Source organism: Cavia porcellus, unplaced genomic scaffold (assembly GCF_034190915.1).
Source record: "Cavia porcellus strain 051 isolate PalLab524CR breed Dunkin Hartley unplaced genomic scaffold, mCavPor4.1 scaffold_3, whole genome shotgun sequence".
NCBI lineage: Eukaryota > Metazoa > Chordata > Mammalia > Rodentia > Caviidae > Cavia > Cavia porcellus.
The window spans coordinates 75493202-75521192 of NW_026947486.1; the positions used below are offsets into that span (position 1 = coordinate 75493202).

At 34.5% G+C, this 27991-nt stretch overlaps 1 protein-coding gene across 2 annotated transcripts in view; it reads left to right on the forward strand.

Annotated features, from left to right (window-relative positions):
• Positions 1 to 1192: 1192 nt before the first annotated feature.
• Positions 1193 to 27991, forward strand: part of Htr2c (5-hydroxytryptamine receptor 2C) — a 238380-nt gene continuing 211581 nt past the window's right edge. For both annotated transcript variants that reach the window (XM_003467625.5, XM_063246297.1), the window contains exons 1-2: positions 1193 to 1782; positions 25714 to 25771. The gene's annotated coding sequence lies outside the window, so the exon portion shown is untranslated. The remainder of the gene's footprint in view (positions 1783 to 25713; positions 25772 to 27991) is intronic.

Genomic DNA, 27991 nt, shown 5'->3' on the forward strand with positions numbered 1-27991 from the left:
GAAAAGAGTACCGGGGCGACCGCTTTCTCCTTTCCCTTTTGCGTTCTCCATTTGATCCTCCAAACCGCCGCGTGTCCTCCCAGTAAGCCTCATCTGTACGTTTGCTGCTGTGCTATCAGATCCCAAGTAGCTGAACCGAAGTTCAGATCTCTTGCTTTAGTCCAGCTACCTTCAACTATTAGGGAACCAGTCTCCTGGGCTCCCACCCACCTTCATCAGTGCAGTGCTGCGACGACTCCACCGAGACCTGAGAACCCCCGCTCTCATTCGTTCTCTTAGGGGAAATCTGTTAAATCTTCCTAGGTGGGAACAACTCCATTCCCAGGCTTGGTCTTGGTGCCTCCCAGGTGCCTTGCAGGTGTGTTGGCCAAAGAGGGCTCTATCAGGCTTCTCTGACCTGTAGCGGGGATGCTGAAGGCACCTTCCTGGCTGTGCCCACAAACTGATGGAGAGGGCTGGGTTGCACCTGAGCATCCGGCAGTTGCCAAAAGGGAGGTTTTGCGGTTTATCCCTTGCCTTACTCCGCTCTTCAGGTCTTGATAGGCCTTTTTTTGAGGGAGCTGAATCTGTCCTTCCCACAGCCTGATTCAGCTCCCTCAAAAAACCTAATTAGCTGCCCTCAAGGTGTCTTTCTAAATACTTCACAAAGCCTTGTAGGGTGAAGAAGGGAGCTAAGCTATCTCCCTTCTAGGGCTTTCCTTTCTCCCTTGTCTGCATTTTAGGCTAGGAGCAAGCGTGGGAAAACGACCTTCTAACAATACTACGGCCTTTGCACAGTTACACGGTTGATCCCATTAGTGCTCCTGTTGCAGAAAGGGAGAAGAGTTGGATTGGAGACCACCGAAGAGAGTTTCAAATCTCAGAGAAACTTGTCAGATTCGGAAAACATATTTCATGACATGTACAGGGCTGTGGAGTGGAGGGAATTCTTTCAACCTTTGAGGGTACAGTATTTACAAAGCCTTATTCCACCCTCGACTGGCCAACTAGACTGGTTGCCCCAGTTCCTCATCTCCAGGCCTTTTAAGAATCAAGTTAATCACCTTCCCCACTCACTCCAAAGGGTCTCGCGCCCCCTACCAGCAGGTTCTAGCTGCTCCCAGAGATCGGTCCAAGCAGGCCCGGGCCAGTATAATGCCGAGCGCTGATTGGTCCCTCTTGACTCCTCCCCTCATCCAGCGTTTGGACCTAGAGCGCTGTGCAGCTTCGCCAACGCAGGGTAGGCGCTCTGGTGCTCGCCGAGGACTCTTCCTTCCTCGAGCGCACACCTATTTCCGATTCTGCCTTTGGAGCGGCTAGACTGCTAACCTTGTCTGCTCCATCGGCCTGCCTGCCCCTTACCTGCTGATTGTCTATGAACTTTTCTTCAATCTGCGCATCGTTGTCGTCGGAGTCGTCGAGATCGTCGTGGTGCTCGTGTGATGGCCTTCGTCCGTTTAGAGTAGTGTAGTTAGGGACCATCAATGAAGAAAGAAGACGCGATTGGCGCAGAGATGCTGGAGGTGGTCAGTTACTAAGCCAGGTTAGAATAGAAGAGAAAAACGAGCCAAACCTAGCCGGGGGGCGCACGGTCGCCAACAGGAGGTCGACTTGCCGGCGCTTCTCCTCGCGCTGAGCTTCCTCAGTCCCTCTCTCCCTCCGCTGAGGCGCGAGGTTGCGGCGCGCAGCGCAGCTCGGCGCACTGACTGCCACGGGCTCCGCTGGGCGATTGCAGCCGAGTCCGTTTCTCGTCCGGCTGCCGCCGCGGCGACCGCTGCCTTGTCTTCCTCCCGGACGCTGGTGGTAAGTTGGAGCCCCGGGCAGCTTTGCTGGCCAAGACCCTAATAATTTAGGCGGGGGATGGGGTAGGAATCGGGGACAGGTCCCGGATGGTTGCAGCCTGCAGGACCGCACTGGCCGGGGCGGGGGATGGGAAGGTACTCTGAACGCTCAGACCGTCAGGAGGCTGGGGTCTCTGGAAAGAGAGACGAGCTGAGGTTTCACGGGAGGGGCAGAGTCTCAAAGAGACTGGGGACCCAGGACTCGAGATTAAGGCGCTGGGCGGAGGCTGGGGTCTGGAGAACCTAGCGCTGTGGAAGCCAAAGGGAAGATGGAAGGAAGAGGTGGGGTCTCAGGACGTGTGGGGAGTGGGGGGAGGGAGAGGAGAGAGACGACGTAGGTGTCGTTGGATGTGGGTCGGGTTGAGGAAGGTGCAACTGAGTTGGGGGTACTAACTACGCTCTTAAGTAATCGCGCTAGGACCAAGTGGGAGGGGGTCTCAGGGACTGGGACTGTGGGAGCAGAAGCGGGTAAAGAGACTTCTGTTGTGTTTTCATTGAAAACGACCCTAACTTCCGGTGAGTCTCAGTGGACACCCTTAACTCTGGGAGATACACACTGCGGATCTGTGATCTGTGTTTTGGTCAGCTGTTGGCTGAATTTGAACAGCGCTACTAATGGTCGCGTAAGTTTGAGGAGAGTATAAGAGCATCCAATGAGTCTTATCAGCATACTTAAATCGTTTGGTGACAGTTTTGTATTTTGAAAAGGACTGCAGAAGTCCCCAGCGCGGCCTCTTATTCTGATTCCTTTACTCAGTTTAACCTGACGCGCAGTATTGACAGAATTACTAAACATGAGAACAGGTTGCTGATCCTGATAACACATAAAGTTCGTCATTGCAAAACGTGTGTGTGTCTATTTCTTTTCTGCGCCGAACCTTTTGCCTTTTGCTTCCTGTTGTGTAATATGTGACTGACGTGACAAACACTATGCATTGTTTTTTAGACCCTCTTATTTTAAGCATAGTGCTCCCCAACTCACATTCAGCCCGCGGCATTCAGCAGTTCAGGATGCCTAATTTGGTTGAGAATCATTGCCAATACCGCCCAGCATCTTCATTAATATTTACCAGTATCCGTCTCATTCAAGGAAGCCTCTGATTGCTGAGCTGCTAACTGTTTATGCCCCTTATCATATACCTTTTTGGCGGGCTTAACCGAGGGGAAAATAAGATTCAGATAAAATGGTTGGGATAGGGTGAGATGCTACGCAATGAATAATCTCTGAGCTCCCCAGTCCGCAGACAATTGTGACCTCACATACACAGTAGAGGAAAAAAATTTAAAAATAAATGGACTCTAGAGTTTAAATTTTTCATTGAGAAATTTACATATGTATGAGTCATTCTAGCATTCAAATATGAATAAGGTAGAAATGAAGTGTTTCTGTAGTTGACTACATATATATAGATGATGAGAAAGGCCAAGTGACATGCCCACAAAAATTATTTCTACCATGATCATTATATCTCTTTTACAATATTTAAATCACTCTGCATATTGTACTTTCAGAAAATAACCTTGGCACCTTGCTGCTTGGGAATCATTCTGTAATTCCCCATTCTGTCCCATAGATGGGAGGAATTCATTATTTTTATATTTTGAGGAGGTAGGTTTTAGGATATTTTTCATTCCCTAAACATATTCTTCTGGTCCTCCTGGAGAGAACATATTTGTTTCATCCGCATGATTTCTTTCTTAATAGCTTCTATCATCTACAACACCAAGTTCAACGCAAGTCCTGAAATTCGGAAGGTGGGTAAGGTTTGTGATTGCAATGTCAAAGTAGGACTTGGAGTGGTTAAGCGCGTGTTTTTCTAGCTGTATAATGCAGAGAGGGCTATTAACCCTTTCATGTACTCTCTTAAGAGAGTCGTTATCCATCCAGCATTGACACAGAGGACAGTGATGACTTTTTCAGATAATGACATGCCAGGCTTTGGTGCAGTATGAATATGTGGGAAGAAAGGTGAGAAGCATTTTTGTGAACCTCCTGGGTGCCAGGCATGGATCCAAAAGCATTACTTATATGCATTATTTCATATAGACTCCATAGTAAGATTATTAAATAGAAAAATATTATCCATTTAATTGTTACCAATGAATTCTCCTACTATATCTCAAGATACTCTTGTAGATTAAAGGAAAGGAATAAGAGATATTTATACTATCAGGCTACCCAGAAAAACTATGTCTTTTCTTTAGTAATAAAAAAAACCTAGAAAGTGTGAACTAGGGATATAGATCAGTGGTAGAGTGTTTGCCTGTGATATACAAAGCCCTGGGTTGAATCCTTAGAACTGCAAAATAAATGAATAAAAAGTAAAAAGCCTAACATTTCCAATAAAATGTCAGACTAATCCATTAAGAATTCAAGCAATACAAGAACCTTTCTCATTGTGGTTCACAAAGAAGAGATTTCTCTTTTTGAAAATCTAAAATTCTGTTTGGTTTTCAAGGTTATCATTACCATTTAGAATTTAACTACTTCACTAACCTGGTAAATATCTAAACCTAAATGATAAGCAGATGCCCAAATCAACTTTTAATAAGCCTATAATTCTGCAGCTCTATTTCTTTCAAGTAAAAAGCATCCTTCTTGAACTAAATGAAACACAGACATTAAAATTGGGGTAAAGAGTATTAGTAACCAGCCTTTAGTACCTTAAGCTGCTTTTGTTAAAGATTTGAGACTAAAGAAGGCTATGATTTAGTGACTCTTGTTTCAAAATGTTAAGACTCAGATCTTAATGGCTTCTGATTCTCCAGGCTATTTGGCCAGTACCATTATGAATCTTTTACCACCTCATTTATATAAAAGTTATATATAGTATATATATTGAGATTATTTTAGTACAAAATTGATAAGCTAATGTTGTGTAGTGGAAGAGATTCTCAATCATGGTCTGTTAACTGCCAGGGTAGCCATAAGCAAACCAGGAAGCAGCCATAAACTGGGGTTTAATAAGATACTGTAATGTAATAAAATGTAGTAATATATTAAATTTACCTGATTCTTGTTTTTAAAATATGGATATAAAGGACTTTGAAAATTTTATATTGTTGTACAAAGTAGTATTTTATATTATTGTTTCCCCCTTTTCCAGTAATTTTGCCTACATATTACATTATTTAACCTCAGGAAGAAATCACCAGTTGGTAGCCTAATGAGTGTTCATTTGGTATCTCCATCTCTGCTGTTTTTCAAAACATTTTAAGATTTTACATACTGTGAACACTGCTACAAAAACTAGTAACATCCATTTTAGACAAATAACATTGATACCAACTATAAGGTTAAATTACATCTTCACTTAACTAGTCATTAGCAGATTTTTTTTTTTTTTTTTTTTTTTTTTTTTTTTTTTGCCTTTTGGAGACAAGATCTCCCTATCTCAGACTGGCCTCAGGGTCACTTTGTAGCCCAGGCTGGTCTTGAACTTAGGGTGATCCTCATGCCTCAGCCTCCTGAGTGCTGAGATTACAGAAGTAAGCCACAGTCCCAAACCAGATTTAATTATAAAGTGCACCTTTACCAACTCTTTGACAAACACTTCTTACATTTTATTGCTCAAGTGACCTACCAAAAGCAGGATTTCAATAAGATATATACAATATACAAGCTGGAATCTTAATTCTGCTTTTGTCTCCTATGCAGCATCTCTACTTCATCCTCCTGTTGATTGCTTCTTTCAGCTTTGGTTAAAACTGTGTAGTCTGTTATTTCCTAAGATAAATGTTTGTTATCACATTATATGTGTAGATGGCATTTGATAGTGTTTACCTCAATATTTAGAGTGAACCTGATTCATAAGTTAAATGGTCTAAATTGCAAAGCACTAGAAATATCTCTTGGCCCCCCCCAAACTAGTAGGCTATAGTTGTCTTTAGCAGTTTTCTTCTACATCTGGAAACTTCCTTCTTTAGTTTTAGTTATCTTCTCCTTTGATACACATACCCACATAAAAAGCTAAGATTTTGTTACTGCTCATTAACAACAAAATGTCATGTAGGACTAGTTAAAAGAAATCCTTTAGACGTGCTTTGTCCAGTGCAACAGCTACCTATGCCATGGGGGTGTTTACATTTATTCAAGTCAATTGCAAATTTAGTTCCTCATTTTAACTCCTGGTTACATAAGTAAGGACAGTGAAGACATAGCCCATTGTATCATTGTGGAAAGTTTTACTAGAAAACAGTGTAAGAGAAAAATAGGGACCAGTAGTTTGCTCACTGAACATTTCCTTCACCTCCTCAGCTTAACCAGAACATGGTGTGCTCCAGAGAAACTTTCCTACCTCCTGACAGATCCTTCAAATGGAAAGATCTTTTTCCCCTTCTATCCCACCCCACCTCACAAATTGTGTTACTACCCCTCTCTGTATGTGAAAAGGCCTAAAGCTGTAATTGAAACTATTTCCTTTTTTTTTTTTTAAAGCTGATGAGACACTGGAACATTATTCCTTTACTTTTTATTACAAACAATCTTCTATTGAAACTTGTGGGAGTCCAAAATTTCTTTCTTGTCTCAGTTGTCTACATCTTCATAAAGAGCTTTGATTCCAGTCTATTCCTGTTCATTTTTTTTTTATTTTGCCATTGTCTGCTGACTTAAATGTTTTTCAATAGTTGTTCCATAACAATAGTCTTTCCTTCACCTCTTATTTCCCATTTTCCTCAGCTTCAGGCCCTTGGCTACACCAAAACGGATCAGTTTTTAAAAGTTTACCTTGAGAAACAACTTCCAGCATCTTCATGTCCTTCCTCTCCCTTGCCTCATACCTGCTGTTTGATCTCAGGATATCTGCAGCCCTTGTCTCAGCTTCATTTTTTGTTTTTTCTAGTGTGACCCTTATGTCAATCATGTCAGTATTTTATAGCATCATTCAGCATATACATCCCTCAATGCTTCTCTACTGCTCCCACTTAATACCACCCCTATTTAGGGTTAATGTATCTTATTTTCTACTTTAATTGCTCCTTATTATAGAAAAACTAACACTACACTCTGGCATCTATACTCCAAGCAATCATTTCAATGTCCTATAACCCTAGACCCCACTTCTGCTATTTGTCTCAACTTTTGTATTTCACTCCCACATCTGCTAGGCAGTATCCTGACTTGTATACTTTACAGAGAAAATAGAAAATAAAGAGGTGTGCAGGGGAAGTTCCTCCAACTACTTAATACAACCAAGAGTACTCAGTTGCTTGAATTTGAGTTTATAATCACATTATAAACTACGGATACACATTTAATATTCCCCTAAATTTATTCAGAAAAACCATCTTAGACCTTTGAGGGAAGAGAAAAGAAGCATTCAATTTTTATAATTCAGCCCAAAATTTTGTCAGGTCATTGCAAAGAAGTACACTCTAGGGATTTTTAAAGCATTTCTTCAAACATATTTTGACTATAAAATGACACTACTAGAACTTTGAAGCAAAAAACCTGATGCTATTATACCTATTTTTTCTAATACTCTAGTTTTATACTATGAATAAATATTAAAATGTATAATGCTAAGAATAAATGAAGTGATGACTTACATATCTGCAAATGAAGATCTCAACACATTCTGAAAGCTTAATTGTCAAAATAGTCAAAGCTATTATTAAAGCTGTTACAATTTTAGTAAAATAAAACTTTTATTCTCAGTCATTCCATTAACTATCCTATGAGCTTGTTCTCTATTCCAACCCAAACCACACTCCTTTTAATATCAAAGTTTCTTCTGGTACACAGAACAATTTCTAAAATACGTAGATGGTCAACAATGGCCATTTTATCCGCCCCAAGTTCTAAATATGTTTGTTAGTCGGGTCAGTAAGAACAAGATATACCCTGATGAACAAGAATGAAGTCTGTTTGATCAAAGAGTGAGCAGCAGAGAAAGCAGAGCAGAGTTCAAGGACCTTGGGGGCAATCCGAACTGCTACATACATGGTAGGTGATTAGCAGAGTCTCCAGAGAAGAAAGGTGAGTGCTCTACAAAAGATAAAGCAGTTTCACATGAGAGGCATAAAGAGTGAGCATTCAGAGTTGAATTAGTATTAATGAATGATCATGTGGTAAGATCAATATAGAAATAAAAAATGAAAACAAAACACCATTGAAACCAATAACAAAGCTAATATCTAAAGAATGTCAATGAACTGGTTAGGATTTTCTTTGTCATTTCGTTTTTACAAAAAAAATTGTTTTAAAGTCATTAGTATGTGCTAGGAGTAAATTTCAGAGGTTCATATATTTTTGTAAGTGTATTTTAAACTCATACATCTCCTATTTTAGCTTAGCAATCAAGACTCAATTCTCTTCAAATACAGCTTCCTAAAATTAAAGCAAGAAGACTTGCCTAAGTTTGCAATTAAGTAATTGCTCATCATAAGAGAATAAAAGATAATAATAATCAATAGTCATTGAAAATTACCTTATAATACATATTTCTGAGAGGTTTTCATGTATTTATTCATACAAGCCTCATGATGCCACTACTACCCACAGTTTGCAGAGAAACTGAGACGTGTTTAAACTTAAGTGAACAAACACAAGGTTAAAAGCAGGCAGTTTTGGGGCTGGGGATTTAGCTCAGTGGCATAAGCGCCTGCCTTGCAAGCAGGCAGTCGTGAGTTCGATCCTCGGTACTGATAAAAAGGAAAAAGAACAACAACAACAAAAAAAAAAGCAGGCAGTTTTATTCCAGAGGCTATGCTATTAAGCAGTAAACTGTATGGTCTCTTTGAGAAGTTGGTTAACTTCTTTAGCACTATGACACTTGTCTTTGCATAGAACAGATTTGCGTGTGAATGTGGAGATATTATTACTGACAATATCCATTAATTATACTACTGGGTGAAGTAGTAAGATAGACATGTAACATTTCATCTGAAGAGTCAACTATCAATTAAAGAAGATAGAACAAATGATATAGTACTGTTATTACTGAGAGGAGGAGGGACAGTTGAGTGGTGTCCAGAGGAGTTACACTATAAAGACCACAATGAAATCCTGACATTAATGCCATAAAATATAAAGATGACTGGACAGGAGCAGGTGTTGCTACAGTGACTCAGACTCATAGATGTGTGTGCTTTGTGATATTTGTGCTATGACCACAAAGTCCAATCATTTGATCATATATATATATATATATATATATATATATATATATATATTTCCCTGCTAGCATTTCAAACTGAAGTCATAGAATTCTGATGCTAGAATGGCAGAAGGTTATTGAAAATTATTGGGCTAGGAATATAACTCAGCAGCACCGAGTCTGTCTGGCAAGCATGAAGTCCTGAGTTCAATTTCTATTACCCTTCAAAAAAATTATCCCACATCAGAGAGATCTGAAGGATTTGGTCCCCTATGCTCTATTTATTACCTTTCACACTGGCATTAGGAAAAACAGCTTGGTAACACTGACTTGGAAAAGAGTACTATAAAATGTTACAGTTGGTTTTTCAGGTTACTGATCTGACCCCAGTTATAGAGCGCAATACTTAACCTAAAGATTATGTCAAGGAAAATAATATACTTTGAAAATTCTGTATGCTGAAAGTTTTTTTCAGTTCATTAGTAAAAATTAAAACCAAATCAGTTCCTTCTACTTACTACTTCAGTTTTAAAAAGATATAAAAACTGTGATTTGTGAATCAAAAATCATTTATTGCTAGAAATGATGGAGCAAGATGGGAGAAATCCAGTTCTGTGGTATGTAGCTTCTCATCTCAGATTTCCCTAATTCTACCTGTTCTTGCATGAAGTGTTTGTAACTAGCCCACAAATAAGGCAAATTCCTTGTACATAGTAAGCAATCAAATCTTGATTGACTGCATTGCCACTCCTAGGAACCTAAGTCCTCATGGTTAAAGATTAAAGAAGACGTATGAGGAGCTAAAAAAGATTTTTTAGCACACTTGCACATATAAGAACTCGAAGCACGTAACAATTAGATTTATCTGAAATGATTTCAGATGGCCACTCAACGTACTGTAGGAAAATTTAAAAAGTACAAATCTTAAATTAGTTTAGCTAAATTTTAGTCACAACATACCCAGTTTTGGTTTCCCTTGTACAGTAAAATATATGTTGTGCATATATACATATATAATATACATATATACACATATAATATATATTATATAGCCAGAATGTGGAACTCATCCTAAACACTGAACACATCTTCTCATTAGACTGTAACTCAATAGAATAATCTCTTATATTGTATACACTATATATAATATATATATATACACACACACACACACATACACACACACACACATATGTAATTCCCTCTTTATGTACTCTTTAACTACTAAACTCAAAGTCTGCTCTCATAGTGTAGGTTGATTGCTCACCATGAAACTGACAATTCCTAAATGCCTTTGCAGTGAATTAGTTCGTAAAACAAAAGCTTTATTGCTTCAGTTTTATGTTATAGGAAATCAGAAGTCACTTCTAATGAACTGCATTGAGTGATAAGACCATGAATCTCTAAGGGCTTTACAATGTTATTCAGGTTAAGATTGTGGTATAAAGCATACCACCAGTTTGTACAATGCTAGTAGGTACACTGCTCTAGTTTTGTTTGGTTTATCATTGATGCTCAGAGGTTGAAATGCCTGTCTTATATTTTCAAATATGCTCTAAAATACATTCATAGAAGTTAACAACTTTATTCTTGATGGAAGCAAATAAGAAAGATTAAGTATTTCGCCAACCAATATTTTTTTTCTTTTTAATTTTTATTTTTAGTATCACACATTTGCAGTACATAGTGATTGCATTCATTGTGGAAAGCTGATACATGTACATAACATCTTGATTCTTTTTATTTTCCCCTTTTCATCACCACTCCTTCCTCTATCTTTTGATCCCTTTCCCATTTGCAAAAGATCTATCTCCCTGTTTCCTATTATCTGATGAATGTCTTTTAACCCCGTATTTTAAGAAATGAACTGTTCTTTCACTAAAATTATTTATTATTTATTTAGTTAGTTAGTTCTTTATCTTCCATATCTCCTTGAAAAAAAACATCACTATGCAAATGTTAAAGAATCAGTGGCATATAGTATTATGTATGCGAAGGCTACTTATTGATTACTATAATTCTCACTCTCAGAAATCTTGTTAGCAAGTCTAGATTCATTAGTTGATTGAATTATTATCCTCTTTTCATGAACTAGCAATCTGTTTCAACTGTTTTATACTTCTGCAGTGCCTAAGCCAATTTTCTAATATTTATGCAAACCTACAAAATTCACTGTCCTTACTTAACTTCCTGATTAGTCAACTATATGATGAAGGTGAATAAAAAACCTGTGAGAATTTCAGCAATTATTTGTTAAAGGACTAGTCCTTTCTTGGATGTTAAATCAGTAACTAACACATATTATACAAAACTTAAAATTCAATATAATATAGTTTTTTAAGTTATGGCATGAGTGACACTGATTCTTTGTTTCCTACCCCCCCCCCAAGTAAATGAAGAAAAATGGACCAATCACTTCCTTAACTTGGGTCAGTTTCCACAACCTTAAAATGAGACTGCTGTATCAGATAATTTTCTATAAGGATATTTTAAACTGACCTCTACATTACAAATACAGAAATCATGAAGGTTAAATGGTTTAATGTCTTGATCTTACAAAGGTAGCCACAATTTATTCATATATAATGATATTTTATATAGTTTATTACATACTAGTATATTAGTTCATACGTTAAATTGGGAAAAATATGGAAAAAACTACCACAAATCTTACCATTATAATAAAGTCAGAATTTATGAGTTAAACACACTCAAAATTTAAGGAGATAATACACTGATATGAAACAATTTTATTTTCTTTACCTTATATTAACTCTCAATTTAATCAATTTATACATCTTCAGAATTACTTTTAGAAAATGTTCACTTCTACTATTTTTTTCATTTCCATTAAGATTATAGACTTATCAATAGTTTAAAGCTCACTGCAGGCAACTCCACACATTCCTCACTCCCACCACAGTGCAAAAATAAAGCTGCTCAACTCTTACATAGAATATATAAAAGGTTAATAGTAGTGAGATACTAAAGTAATTCTCAAATGCCAAAATAGGATAAAGGGGCAATATGGTGGGTTATGAAATAATGAGCTTCAGGTAATAACCCCTGGGAAATGACTGCAGACAAAACTTTGTGCCTACTTCATAAAAAATGTACTGTTTCAGTTGGAAAGGAGAGGGGGAAAGGCGTGCAAACTATAAAGCCAAGAAACAATGCATAAAATTCAAATATGTCATGATTTTATATGTGCAGTCTGGAAAGCATATTACTGGCCATTTTTTAAAAAATTATCTAGTTACAATCACACACATAAGAAGACCAGAATTTCAATTTTTAAAGAAATTAGACTTTTTTTGCACATTTTCCTTGGCACTTAGCATATTTGCTGCATTTTTTAAAATTGTTCTTTGGTTTTTAACTTATGGTTCAAATTTCAGTGCCTTCTGTCTGGCAGTCATGTTTTTAAAGAATTTATATGCACTTCTTGAGTCTTATCTTTCCTACCAGACTATGAATTCCCACAAAAACTTTTATTTATGTTTATAATTAACTACCTTTTCGACGTATTATTACACTTTTCTGGGTCTTTCAATATTCATTTGTAACTCAGGAGTCTGAGGCAGGAGGATCCGTAGAAGTTTCAGACAAGACTGGGCTACAAAGTGAGTTCAAGGTCGGCCTGAACTACATGGTGAGACCCAGCCTCAAAAAAATAAAACAGCAGGAAAATATCGTTTGCAGAATAATTAATATACAAAAATACATAGGCACCATGGAAAAATATTTTATATTGAAAATTTAGAGTTAAATGACCTGAATTCTAGTCTTTTATGAGGCTCTACATCCTTGTCTATTAAAGAAGCAAATCATGCTCAGGTTAGGTATTTGCCTTGGGTGCATGGGGGGGAAAGTGTCATTCAGACTGGATAATTACTAAGATCTTTTCAAATTCTACAACGTGTTATATATATATATATATATATATATATATATATATTTCCAAAACAAATATAAATATTATATATTTCCCATAATACACCAAGAAAAATGGTAAAAGTTTTAAAAAATGCTACAATCTTATGAAAATGTCAGTAGTTTTCCCATTCTGAAAATGCACTTCAAATAATAATACTCACATAATTTTTATAGTTCAGAAAATAATACATATGACTCTAACTAAATAAATTCTAATACAAGGCAAAGCCAATCCTCACTTCTGACCTTGAACCTGTCATTTTTCTTTCACTGTAGTAGCATACATTTGTAATAATTTTTATTTTATAAGATTAATGAATGAATGAAGAGTATCTCTTCGGCTTTTACTACTTAAAAATTTAAGAGATCAATGTCTATTAATAATAGCTAAATATAGTCATTTTAGATGAATTAAATTAAGTGATGTGAAGCTACAATCCATACACAAGTGATGTCCTTTAATGACAAGTGAAGTCACTTTATGATGTAATAAGATGCATATTCTGTAGTCTTTTCAGCAAGCATTAAATTTTATAATAGTTACGCTAACAAACCATTAACTTCCTTAAAATATGGAAAGGTTACCAAAGAATAACTATGATTGAGTTCAGTAGAATTTTTCTTTCAATACTAGAAATTGAACTCAGGATTTTACACATTTGTTAACAGTATATTTAACAAGATTTCTAGTCATCTTGAAAGATAAACATAGCATCGTACATATAGTATTTTGGAGAAGAGAAAATGATTTAAAACATTTTTTAAATTTTTAAATGTTTTATAAATATACAGTAATTGAAAAATTAAAAACTTAATGTATCAAAAAGTTTTACAAAAGTCTTTCTAACACAAAATCAGTGCAAAAAAACCCCCAAAACCCCACAATTCCATTAATTCCTATTGTCAATTTGTAAACAGAAAAAAAATTTTTACCCATAGTAAAGAATAAAATTGGAAATATTTATATTTTCTTGTTAAAACATTTTCATTTCGTTATGTTAATTCCTATAGTTATATATTTTCATGAAGTATAAGTAGAGAATTTCAAATTTCTTGATTTTGCCAATTATTTTCTAAAATAGAAACATTTTAAGTTGCATACCAACATCTATTTTATGTTATCTTTCAGCTACTTTATACATTTATAAAAATTTCTACCATTTGTTGCTACAAATTTTTTGGCCTAATAATTGTTTTATATTCTCTTCCCTGCTATATTCATCTTGTTTATCTTATTTTCTAATGAAGGTAACAATATAACTGAAAGTGCTTAATAATGTAATCACAGAACATATTTATTTTTAATACAGTTTTTTTATACTATAACAAAATTTACACTCATAGACACTTTAGTGCTTTCATGTATCTCATTTTTGATTTTCAATTTTTGTAAAATAATTAGGACCAGTATTATTATATTTATTATTCAAAGCAAAACAAAAACCAAGGGTATAAAACATTAAAAACTTGTTCATGATCTCACAGTTCATTATACAGCCAGATTCATATGAAATCATACTTTCTCTTTCAAGATATTGTACTATTTCCAATATCACCCCGTCTTTTCATATCAGAGCTATTTAATTCCAGAGGACATTAGAAGTATACAAATAAATAACACAATAAACTATAGTGACTAGGGATGTAGCTTAGTGGTAGAGATCCCTTGCCTAACATAAGCAAGGCCCAGGGTTGCATTCTCAGCACCAAAAAAATTATTTTCCTACAGAGAAGCAGACATTTATTTGCATATGGTCAAGATTTAAATAAACCTAGGCTGAGTGATGAACAGTATGAAATTGATGGAAATCTTTAAAAAATCCAAATCACTTTCTATAGATTAAATTGGAGTTAACCGTCCAGCTGGATTTCAGCCAAGCAAAGTTTCTTGACAATCTCTCAATCCCTGTTTGAGTTCCTCTTCTAGGTTTTAAGTGTTTCAAGTTAGTATGATTTTTTTCTTCTACTTTTATAACTATCAGCTCTTTCCCTGTTTACATGTGCTGTGATACTCAGAGCACAATTAGCAGAGGTTATCTTCTATGTTTCAAAAATTATTTTCCCATACTTGTATTTAATGTAAACACTGTTGTTTTACCTACACGAATAGTGTATTATGAAGGTTTAAATCTAAGGTATATAATATTAAATCAGATATTTAAAAAACACTGCGCAAGTGAGTAAGACAGCAATGTTTGCATTAAATGAAAGTGTTGGAAAAGACTATATTCTGGAAAAAAAAAATCTAGCATAAAGTAGTGTAATTCTTCACCGAAAAAGATTGAATTATTTTATCTCAAAGTCAGGGTTCAGTGGAGAATTTTAAATAGGAGTTCATTGATATCTTACTGAATACCAATGCTGTCAATTCTTAATTTATGACTGAGCTATATGATTAGCAGTTGCTTTAGTATTTTAGTATACAGTATTCTTAGGTTTAAATGGATTCACAAGATATTACTTTATTAAGGCTTCAGAATAAAAGGAATTTGTCTACAAATATTCCTCTAATTACATTTCATATGATCTTTGTTACTCATGTATTAGAACCTTTGTTTAATGAGGAATATTCAGTTTCCTGGTCTTTTATTCAGGACTTCTTTTGTCTTGGACGTAACACAAGATGGTAGGAAGAAAAAAAATGGAAGGTCATTAGTTGCTTTTTCATGACTTCTATAAGTGTTCCCTTTTGATTTTTAATTACCCTTCCCTCAAAATAATATCTAGGGGCTAGGGATTTAGCTCAGCCACGTAAGTGCCTGACTGGCAAGCACAAGGTCATGAGTTCAACCTCGTTACCAAATAATAATAATAATAATAATAATATCTAGATCTATTGTCATCATTTTAATAGATATAAAGCTGTATAATTTGTATTGGTATAAAATACTTTTAAAGGAATTATTCAAATTTCTTTCCCCAGCCAGATCTTAACCTGTGGCACTCAAGCCTGCTGTTGATTTGAAAAATCATGTAGGTTTCCATCATCATCATCAATGAAGAAATATATCTGAAGCTTAATTACACCTCACATTGTAAAAGTATGGCAGAGAATCAAGCATTTTATTCTTAGACTAGTGGAACTGTCAAACCAGGATTTAATCAATATTTCCTATAAGATTTCTATCACTGAGGAACCTATACAATATAAAATAGATTAACAGGCAACAAAAATCAAGACATTATGTAATGAACTACTAAATTGTGTGCTTTATACAAATGACCAAAGAGAAACAAGGAATTTTTGACGTAGGTAGGAAGTACAATGGAGGCTAAGGACAACACTGTTTTGGGCTGACACAGAGGAAGGCAACATTCCAGAAAGCTGTGAGATACTCATGTTTTGCTGCCTGCAAAAAGTTAAATAGGAAGTAGTTATTGGAAGTAAGAGAGTGAACTTTGACTTAGATATATATACAATTCTGGTGAGACATAAATAAGCAGATGTTTCTTGGAGAGCTGAAAATATGATATTGGATTTCTGATTTTCCCTGGAGTTAAATGAATTTGGAATAATTCCTGGTACTGATTCAGCTGAATTTCAAAACTTTGCAAGCAAAGTTGTAGTAGATATAGAATGGAGGTCTAATGATTAAGCATTGGTTGCTTAAAGCTTTGGGGAATATTTAAGAATCATATTTATATTGGAATTTTTAAAGTAAATCTTTGCTAACTTTTTTCTCTAACTTTGTATATCATTACATTCAATAATTGTTAAGACTGCTCTGTGCAAGATACTTGACTGAGGACTTCAGGGTCTTCTAGAAGAGGAAATAATTCTTATTTCTGATCTCTAGTAGTTTGGAGTCTGGTCAGTAGATGAGATCCAGTATACAACATCTATATAAAAATATAAATAGCAAAATGTCCCCACTCTACTTATAGATAATTCAGAAAATAAAGTAGATAAAAAGTGTTACATAGGAAGAAAATCCTTATATGATAAATCTCCAAGAATAATATGAATTTGAATAGTTTCTCTTGGGTGTTATTTTCACACTTAAAAACATACCCTAGGGCCATGGATGTAGCTCAGAGGCACAGCATCAGATTGCCAAGCATGAGGTCCTGAGATCAGTTTTTCAAAGAAAATTAAAAAGTAAGAAAACTCATATACCCCAATCTCTTTGTTACTGAATCACAAAGACTTTCAAATGATTAAGACTTGTAAAAAAATTTAAAAAGGAGAACGAAAATTTAAATCTTGTTGTTTACTTATTTCAAAATAAATAATCTTTTTGGTTTAAATAACATTTTATTTACAAAGAGTTAATAGTTACAGAGGTGTAGTTACTTTTTATTTGTAATTTAATTTGTTACTTAAGGTAAAAGATTGGGAATTGCGAGATGATATGGTGGCACACAGCTGAAATCCCATAAATCTGAAAAGTTGAGGCAGGAGGACTCCCAAGTGCTAACCCAACCTGGGCAATTTAGTAAGTTAGTGCAAACTTTTCTCAAAAAAGAGGTGAGGGAAATGGGGATATAGCTCATTATGAAGGCCCTGACTTCAATCCTATTGCTTTAAAAAAAATGAGCATTATAGCAAACTTTTGCATTTAGGTGTTCAAATCTAAAAATCCATAAACTTTTCACCCAAGTTTTGAAATTTAAGCTATATTTTTATTAGTGCCTATTGGTTTTGCAAAATATAGAATTTCATTGTGGTATTTTGATATGTACATATATTTTGATGTCATCCATCATTTGTAACTTTATTTAAAAAGTAAATCAGCAAATGAATTGAGCATCTTCTGTGTGTCTAGTATTACTTGAAGTTATTTAAATGATGCAATTAGGTACAGTAAAGTTCCTACAGTTAGAAGTTGTAAACTAGTTGTTACTAGCAAGCCCTTAGATATTTGAATTACATTTTGGCTTCTGTTACAGGTTATTAAATACTGAGATGTACATTAGAATCCCTAACAAAAATCAGTTGTCTGAATATCATGTGACTGTAGGTTCCCAAATCAACAAAGCTATTCACTTTTATTAGATTATTTTTAAGAACATCAGAAAAGCACTTTATAACATCTAAATGCATGGATGACATTATACTAAGCAATAGAATTAAAGTATGCTGGTTACATTGTGTCAGTACTGTTTATGTTTTAAAAACCAATGAATTCAAGATACAGAGTTTCTGCTCATATAGGTAATTATTAGTACACAGAGAACTGAAATCTTATAATCATCAAGTGAGATTTTCCACCATGGATCTGCTGTTTCTAAAGGCTATGTTGCATATTAAATGAAAGCTTTTAAAAATTTGACTACATCATACTGTCCTTGAGAATCATGTCATGCTTTAATAAATTCACAATGAGCAAAGTACATTTTCATTCTTGGCTTCAAAAAAATGAAGTTAGTACAATTATGTGAGCACAGTCAAGACTGTACCTTTTATTCTTACTAACATATAGATAAGAGATATATATGTGTGTCAAAATAAGAGAAAGATATAAAAGACACTTAATAGTATCTTTTAAGGTTTAAATCAGATGACTGACCAGTTCTCAGGCTATTCACACTTACTTACTTTAATTTTATTTCTTAATTTGTGCCATGAAGTCTGAAACTGCTCAAGGCTGGATGCCTCTTTTCTATAAATTATGTCTCTTAAATGTACAAATGCAAGCATGAGTCACTAGCTACACAATTCCAGCTTTGATCCATTATGTCATTTTCATAAGGAAACAAATCAGTCACCTTCATGTGATCTTTAAGGACGACTGAACTGCAGAGTATATGAAAGATGAAATCATAACATAAACAATCAAAAGAGCTCAATGGAATTATCTAAAAGGTAAAAAAGATGAAGTGTATTTTATAGAACTAAATCTGGTTATTTCTTTGACTTTTTTCATTATGCATTTATATGTGCACCTTGCATGTAGTAGGCTGGTTTGACACTAAATAGAAACAGTCATGTATCTTCCTATCAAAATGTAAATAGATACCTCTCACTTAGGGTATGCACAAAAAGGAATAGTAATGAGAAGAAAAGTGACTAAACCAAGATCATTCTTAAAGTATTTATTTTATTAGTGGTTTAAAGTTTCTGCTTATTCAATCTTTTTTTCAAAAGATCTCAGCCTATATTTAGTAAATTACATTTATTATTGCACTAGTTCTCACAACTAAGAAATTTGAAGCAGAGATGTACTCAGGCTAATGCACATACCAAAACATACAACTAATAAGAAGCAGAGTCAGGATTCAAACCCAGTTCTGTCTGATTACAAAGTTTCAAAAATATGACAAATACTAATGCACAAAACATAGTGTCAGTGTAGCATGTAGTTAATCCTTGACACTGTTTTCAACTAAATGAAGGATAAAAAGACATTAATCATATAGCCACATCTATAAATCAGGAATATGTATACTTTTGCAGATTTCCGCTCATTTTTTAAAAGAGAGTAGCCATTTACTAAGGATGCAGAAATAAGCACCTTGCTTGCAAGTTTGCGGTCATGAGTTCGATCCCTGGTACTGATAAAAACGAAAAGAAACCAGAATTTTTAAAAATAGCAATTGGAGGCTAGGGAATGGGGCTCAGTCGTAGAGTTCTTGCCTTGCTTGCCCAAGGCCCAGGGTTTGATTCCCAGCACCACAAAATAAATAAATAATTTTTAAAAAGTGACTGGCAATTAGATATCAAAATGGAAAAAAACTAATCATAATATGTTTAAAAGACCAGAGATTCACCTTAAATTCCTTCCTTGGAAAATTACTAAGGAAGAAAAGAATATTAAAATAGCAAGAAACAACTTGATTGAATAGGCTGTGAAAATCCTTTCTACCGTTATATTTTTATAACCTAATGAACAATTCTATTTTACTCTAGTTTCACATGTGTAGTCATGTATTTTCATAACTTATCACTGTAAATGTGGCACCTGCATTTTAAAGACGAAGCATGTGAAAGTCAAATTTTAAAACTTCCTTGTATGTACTTTTCTAACTTTAAAATGTTTTCTTTTAACGTATAACTTCACATTGTTAATGGTATATTATGTTTTGATTTTTTCCTGTGACCGTTACAATGAAGCTTGTCATTTTGAGTAAATATCATGAATAGACTTTTAATAAAACCAACATCAAACAAATCTACTTTATGTAAATAGTTTAAGAATGAGAGCGCAGGGGCTGGGGATTTAGTTCAGTGGCTTAAGTGCCTGCCTTGCAAGCAAGTGTTCATGAGTTTGATCCCTGGTACCGATAAAAAATAAAAATAAAAATAAAAAAACAATGAGAGTACGTTTTGTTTTGTTTTTTGAAGCAGGGTTTCATTATGTTGTACAGGCTGGCCTTGAATCCAAGGTAATCCTGACTCAGCCTCCTGAGTGTTGGAATTATAGGAGTACGCCATCATGCCCATTACCTTTACTTTTTTGAAAATAAAAATGACAAGTTGTATATATATGCCCAGTGTAACCTAAACAAAAAGATTAAAAAGAGATAAACTTAAATAAAAAGGTATCAAACCACTGTTCAAAACAAAGTTTAATGTATATAAACTGTGATAGAGACTTCAAAATAAAGTATCAAATACAGTTTTAACCTATGACAAAAAATATGGAGTTGCTTTGACTTGCCACTTATTGGATGCGTATAGGCCTGATAGCTTTCTCACCAGAGAAGTTACTCAAACATAGGGTTCAAGGTTAAAATCAATGACTTAAAACAGTCATCACAAATACAAAAGTTTTCATGATCCTAATTATGCATAAACATTGAATATTTGCTGAAATGAGAAAGCAGTAAGATAAAAATTGACCCTCAAATGTATTATATTCAAAAAGGTATTGTATTCAATTAAAAAGATGTCACAATGCTTTAGCTGTCTTTGTCATGATTTTACTTTTTCTTTTTAATGTTTTACTCCAGCTTGCACATCACTAACAAAGTGTTGACATAACTTTATATGTACATACAGAGCATCAAGTATTAAGCTTATTATTTTCAATTAAAACCTATCTTTTCATGAATTTTAAATGTATAAAATGCTTCAACTTTTACAATATGAAATTAATATAGTAATTAACATAATTAATAGTGTTTTATAACTGCAGTCTTTCAAGGCTATTTTGAAATCTGATTTTTCATTTGAGGTAATGGATTCAACATCAAATTATTTTTTAGCAGTTGTATTGTCATGGAATTCATTGTATTTACCAAATTGTACAACTACCACCATTTAGAACACACACACACACACACACACACACACACACAACAAGAAAAAGATCTTATACCCATTAGCAGTTACTCTCCATACTTCCTGCACATTAGGCTTTAGGCCATCACACATCCTCTTTTCTGTCTCTGTAGATTTCTTCATTCTGAGAAGCTGAGAACTATTAAAAGATGTGCTTGCTGAGGGTATCTGAGAGTTTATTTTAGCTTAAAAAAGGTTAGCAAATAAAATTTGTCATCAGATCAAAGCAATGAGGTTTTGATTTATCCTGTTAAATCTTTAATTCTTTCATACTTCTGAAACTAATGAAATGCATCTGAACTTCTAGCATCCTTACTTTACTATGAAAATTTATTTCAAAAGCGCAAAATCAATAAAAAAGAACTCATCCTTCAAGTACTCCTGTTCAAAATCAATTGATTAGGAAAATCTAAATTTCAGATTCAGGAAAGTTAAATTACTAGCCTATTTTTAATTTTTTTTCCATTATATCCAATCATGATTTGCCAAATATAAGTATACTTTCCAAAGAGCAGACATTCACCTCTCAAACTTTTGTTGCATTGTCATTTGCAATTGAATATAACAATGAGTTGTAATATGCCATCTGTTTCCTAAATCTCTAGTATAAAAGACAGTTCTTTCAAATTACAACTCCTGTGGAGCACCTCCCACCACCAAAAGACTGGCCATTGAATCCAAGATCTTCACAGAGTTACAGTTCAACCTCTTTTTAGTTTTTTGTTTTGAAACAAGACACAGCTAAATTGCCCAAGGAGGGTTGGAATTTACAATTCTCTTGATTCAACCACACAGAGTGCTTGTATTACAAGCATGAGCTACCACATCCAGCTTGATTTTGCATTATTACGTCCTAGTGTATAGCATAACACATTTCTAGAAGCTTTTGCTTGATATATATTTTAGCAGCTGTCACTAATAAAAAATGCATAAAAGCTAAGTATAAAGAATGAGACCTAATTAAAACATTGTCTCTATTATTCAATACATTTCCTATTAAAACAGTAAATCTCATATCTACTGTAATATGTAAATAGGTCCTACTAATAACATCCCTAGACACACATTTTAATCTTTTTTCCTAAAATATAGCCAGGAGTTTCATGGTGCATGCCTGTATTCCCAGCACTTGGAAGAGTGAGGTAGGATTGTTGTGTGTGTTCAAGGCCAGCCTGGGCCACACAAAGAGACTCTGTCTCTCAAAAACCAAAACAAAACAGGAAGCGTTCAAGTTACTGAAAAAGGTGTTTGAAACTGTATAATTCATTATTATACACACTAAAAACTAGCACATCTGTTATATGCATTGTGCTGAAACCGAGATGATGTACAAGGCACCATCTTGTATTTGAAAGCTTTCTCCTATGGTTTTGTCTTGTAATTGCTCCTTTGATTTGCCAGATTCTGCTGAATTTCTGATCACTGTTGCAGGTGTCGCTGACAGCACATTCCAAAGTTCTCCTGACTACATAGAGTCAATTTTAAGAGCAATATCTTGGAGCTGGGAATTTAGCTCAGTGGTATAAGTGCCTGACAAGCACAAGGCCATGAGTTTGATCCCCAGTACCAAAAACAAACAAACAAACAAAAAGAGCAGTATCATTGTTAAACAATGATTGAAGTTTCAAGGAGGCTGTGGTAACTTGAAACAAAAGCTCAGGAAACCTAATAAATCCACATGGTAAGAAAATTGGTTATATGCACTTCAAACAGCCTATAAATAAAATTCAGTGAAAGACAACAAAAAAGTTTGCAACCGAAAGTAGAAGAAATTGAAACCTTACTGTATGGTTCCATATATACAAATTTCTCAAACAGGCAAAAACATAGTGGTAAAAATTAAAAAGTGGTGAAGGAGAAGAATGAAAGTGTCTGTATTGTCATTGAAATGGCTGTTATACTACTGCAAGCATTTACCAAAACCAACAGAATGTTACATTTAAAATATGCACATTACATGTAAATTATATCCATTAGTGGTAATTTCTTGAGTACTCAAAGTAGGCAGTAAAAAGGCACCTTCTAATCCATCCTGATTCTGTTTTCATTCTGAAAAGAAAGTGCCACTTTGTTTTTAAATGAGTATGAATAGCCAAAGAACTTTAAACTTTTTTGTAAATAGCTCATTATGCTCTGGACTGAGTACTAGCATTTTAATGACAATAAAACCACTTCATTATTGGCATTTCTTTGAAAGACAAATTCTATATGTACTTTTTTTTTCATTTTTGAGACAGTGTCTCATTATGCACTTCAGGCTTGCCTTGAGCTCACTCTGTAGTCCAAACTGGTCTCAAACTCACAAAGATCTTCCTGCCTCAGCCTCCAGAATACGGGGTTTACAGACGTGTGCCACGCCCGGTTGACAATTCCACTTCAAAATCTGCTTTGCCCTGTTATTTCAATCATTGGAGAAGTAAGAAAGCAAATGTATCCATTAAATCTTTAAGGATTCTTACGACTTTTAGAGCACGATTTTCAATGAAATGCCTATTTTATAATATCTTCCTAAGGGTTGAAAGCAAAATAGCAATAATTTTTTGTAAGAAAACTAGAAGAAAATCTGTTTTGAACAGTCCTAAGATTAGACTGAATGTCTCTATAAATCCATTGTAAGTAGTGCCAAAAGTAATAGTGATGTATGAATGGTATAGGACCTTCAAATAATATCAGGGAATTATTGTCACTTCCAACCTGCTAGATGTCCCATATACCAAGTTCCTGTTCCACAAAGTCAAAGAATGAATTCTAAGAAACAATAAAGGTTAAGAGCAGGAGACATTTATTGGAAAAAAGACAACTTTTAAGAGAGAAGAGGTCCTGAGTGGATGGAAGACCCTACTTCTCAAAGAAGTTTTTATAGGGTATAAGGTAGGACAAAACTACAGTCAACTAATAAGATTACAAGTATAGTTGTTTAGTTGAGATTGTTCCAATGTGGAAGCAAGTCACTTCATAATTGTTCTTGGAACAAACTAGAACTTTTCCCAGAGAGGGTGAGTCAGGGACTCTTCCTATCCTACCATTTCGGTGACTGAGGCCTATTTAGAATATCCATGATTATTGTTTATAGCTAGGGGAAGTATTTAGGTGCAGCCATTCCTTCCTTTGTCTTGAGGCCTGGCCTCCAACAGATGCTCCTCCGCAACTGTAATGTATTTTTTTACTGACTCCTGTGGAGGACTTAGGTCTATCTGGCTGTTTATAGTATTTCCAACTAATTTAGCTGTCTATAATATTAGCATTATATGTGAGAAATTTAAACATACTCTATGCATCATTTTTGTAGAAAAATTATATAGTGTTTGAGTTAGTATGCAGAGCAAGATTGTGATCAGAGATTTTTTTCTATCTTGAGTTACTGGCCTACAAAAGGACAAAAATCAAAGTCATTGTGAGAATTTAAAAAATAATGGTTCAGTAAGGTGGAGAGAAACTAAAAATGACAAAATGTTTATTATAACATATACCTTGATTCATAACTAGCTGAGAGGGAAAAAAGGATTGTATAGTACATGCAAAATATTATTAAAGGAACAACATGGTTAGGAAAAGATTTAATTTTACCTAAGGTACAGTGGTCCAAACTTTTTCAAAGTCAATTCATGTTTTAGAAACCTACACTAAAGTGTTACAGAAATCAGAAAAAACTATGTTTAGTTGACAAGTCTTGGGAAACAATTTTCAAATTATCCCATTAGATGATTTTTTTAATGAAAAAGCCCAAATGCTTTATTATTGTACTTCAGTCTTCCACAAAGGGATCAGGGAATCTAATAAATAAAACCTGACTGAAGAAATCAAATTTGTAGTTCCCTTTGTCCTCATTACACTAATCACAACAGGCCACTAGGAGGGTGTAATTACCTTCTTCACTGTTGTCTGGCCACAGTGGGTTCATTCCCAACAAGGGCATTTGCACAATTAAACAAAATAACTTAAGTGGGAGCTACAACAGGTAGAATGGATCAATATTGTGTGTCACGATGGTCTTATCCTTAACTGCAGTGCAATGTTTTAATTTTCTCATCACTTTAATTTACTTTCTTGGCTGAATGGAAGTATTTGCTTTATATTTTATTATTCCTTTATTTAGCATATTTGGGTCATGTTTCACGTGTTTTAGAAATCTTTTCATGCTTGAAATATGTTCAATGTTAACATATTGAATGGTGTTTATTTTTCATACTACAAAAAGTATAGCTGGCTAACATTTGTTTCAATTTTGCTTTTCCATTTTCAGATAGGTACTGGCAACTTAAACTGGTACAAGAACTAATACTAAAATGCTGATTTTCAAACATTTTATCTTCTAGAGTCTAATAACACTTTATGAGTCAAATACCATTTAACTACCCCTGCATTGTACATTCTTTTTTGTGAAATAGTGATTAAACATAACACTTTATTTAGAATTTTGCTGATGCATTTAGAATAATTAACTGATGTTTAATTTCCTCTTTATCAGAATGATGAACACTGATATACTGTTGTACTAATATTTCAGTTAATTTTTTATATGTGTAGGCTTATATGGCATCATGTTTTATAGTACGTGAAAATAGTGTAAGTACCTTAAATAGCACCTTATATATAGAATTCTAATTGCATTTTTCCCAACATTTGCTTTTAGGGTTATCACTTAATGCCCACAAGCACAGGCCAATGAACACCATTCTTCAGAAATAACTGTAAGTATACCATAAGCATGCTTAAGGACTCTTATTTTGCAATAATATTCAACTATTTTATTTAGATCATTTCTGTCATTTTGCTGATTTAGATTAACCTTTGAACTAGTAAAACATGTCATTAATGGCTTACCATATCTGAAAAGTAATATTATTTAATTGGTTAACAGCATTTTAATGTAACCTGAAAAGATCTCCTCTTATTTTATTACCAAGTAATGTGTGCTAACTACTACTCCAACATATATATATATATATATATATATATATATATATATATATTAGGTTTATAGTAAATAATTACAAAGTAAGATGGTATAAACTGGGGCAATTTAGTGAAGATTGAACACAAATATTCAGTTTTTTTCTTCCCTGACAAACTCTTACATGCACAAAAGAGGGTAGGAAATGCAGCTATTGTCTTCCTGTAATAAATTTTAGAATGTGAAGTTCCTCAACATAGTTTTGATGGACGAAGGCTAAAAGTGTAGATCAGTGGTGAGGCACTTTCTTGGCATGTGTGAGATCCTAGGTTCCACACCCAGCACTACAAAAAAAGTCTTAATAGACCTAAAAATATCAGAATGAAGGGAGAGGAGACAGAAAACTTACTTTCTTAAAGAAGAGGTATCAGTCATGAATGCTGAAAAATAAATGAGACAGTTCCACATTCTAGAGATTTCCAGAGTACAAATGATTTGAGCAAATGTATTACAAGTTAAGCAAAGCGTGTCAAAGTTGGATTCCTTATTTTAACCACTGTTTAGGAAATTTTCAATTAAGTTTCTGACTGTTCTTACAGCTATATATGTGCATTTAATACCACAAAATGTTTTTAGAATGATAGTTTTGGAGGAAGAATTGATACAGTTTAGAGGCTCTTTTTTTTAGAGTAAAATTTAGTTTTACTTAATTTTTGCAGTACTGAAGGTTGAAACCAGGGGCCTATATGTGCTAGATATGTGCTCTACCATTGAGCTACATCTTCAGCCCTTTTATGTCTTATTTTGAGATGGGTTCTCAACAAGTTGTCTAGGCCAGCCTCAAACTTGTGATCCTCCTGTCTCAGCTTTCAGGGTACCTGAGATTAAGTCTAGCTTAAAATTTTAACAGACACTTTTAGTATAATATTAATATCTACTTATTATATAAAAGAAATTAAATAATACTAAAATAAAGTGAAAAATGCAATCCCATCAAAATTTGAGAGGTTAAGGATGGGACAGTGTTGGAACTGTCTGCTACAGATGAGAAAAAATTTTAAAAAGTGTAAAATAGATTTTCCATCAAAGACAGTCGCATCAGTATGGCTGCATTGAAATGCATCCATGGAACGGCCAACATCAAACCATAATGCTTTGTTATTAACAAATCACCATTTAAAATAATGGCAAAAATGTTATTTCCTTTATTTAATATGCAGTGAAAGAATTCTGATGCTCTAAAGACTTTTCCATGTGTGTGCTGGGGAAAGGGTCCAAAAGGGAATTTATAGGGAAATTTGAAAAGTAAAATGTATGAAATTTTCGCAATCCCCAGTGATTGTACTGGTTTGCACATGATAAATTTGTGAAGCTCCAAGTGTACCTGCAGATGTTTTTATTGTGTTGGTGAAATAGGACAACATGGATGTTCAGGTAAGTTTACACACCCAGGCTTCAAAGAACGCTCTCAGAAGGTCATCTTTCATATATCAACGACACTGTAAGTCCTGTCCAATGGTCAAGATCAAGATTAGCCTTACGTGTTGTCTTTCCACCTCTATGTGCCGAGTCTCCACAGCTCTATATTAAGTGCTTTGCTTCTCTCCTGCCTTTGTACATATGCTTGTTGATGACTGTTTCTAATCCAGTTGTCAGAGAATATTTTATAAGCGAATTTCTCCTAAAGTGGCAAAAGTTGTCCAGTTCTACCTCATCCAGAGAAAGGCATATTTTAACAATAAAAGTGTGGCTCTGGTAATTGCATCACTGGATGAGCTGAAAGGGAAGTATGCCTCAAATACCATCTCGTGATGTAAGGTCTTCGTCTACTTCACTTCATAAGGTTGACCTTGCCAGGGCATATTAATGACATGAAAAGGTAGAGACTAGTTGTATCTTATAAATAATACTGAATACATTAATCTTCACTGCGTAAAAAGTTACTAAGAGTTTATATATATATATATATAGATAGATAGATAGATAGATAGATAGATAGATATATTTACAGCCTCAC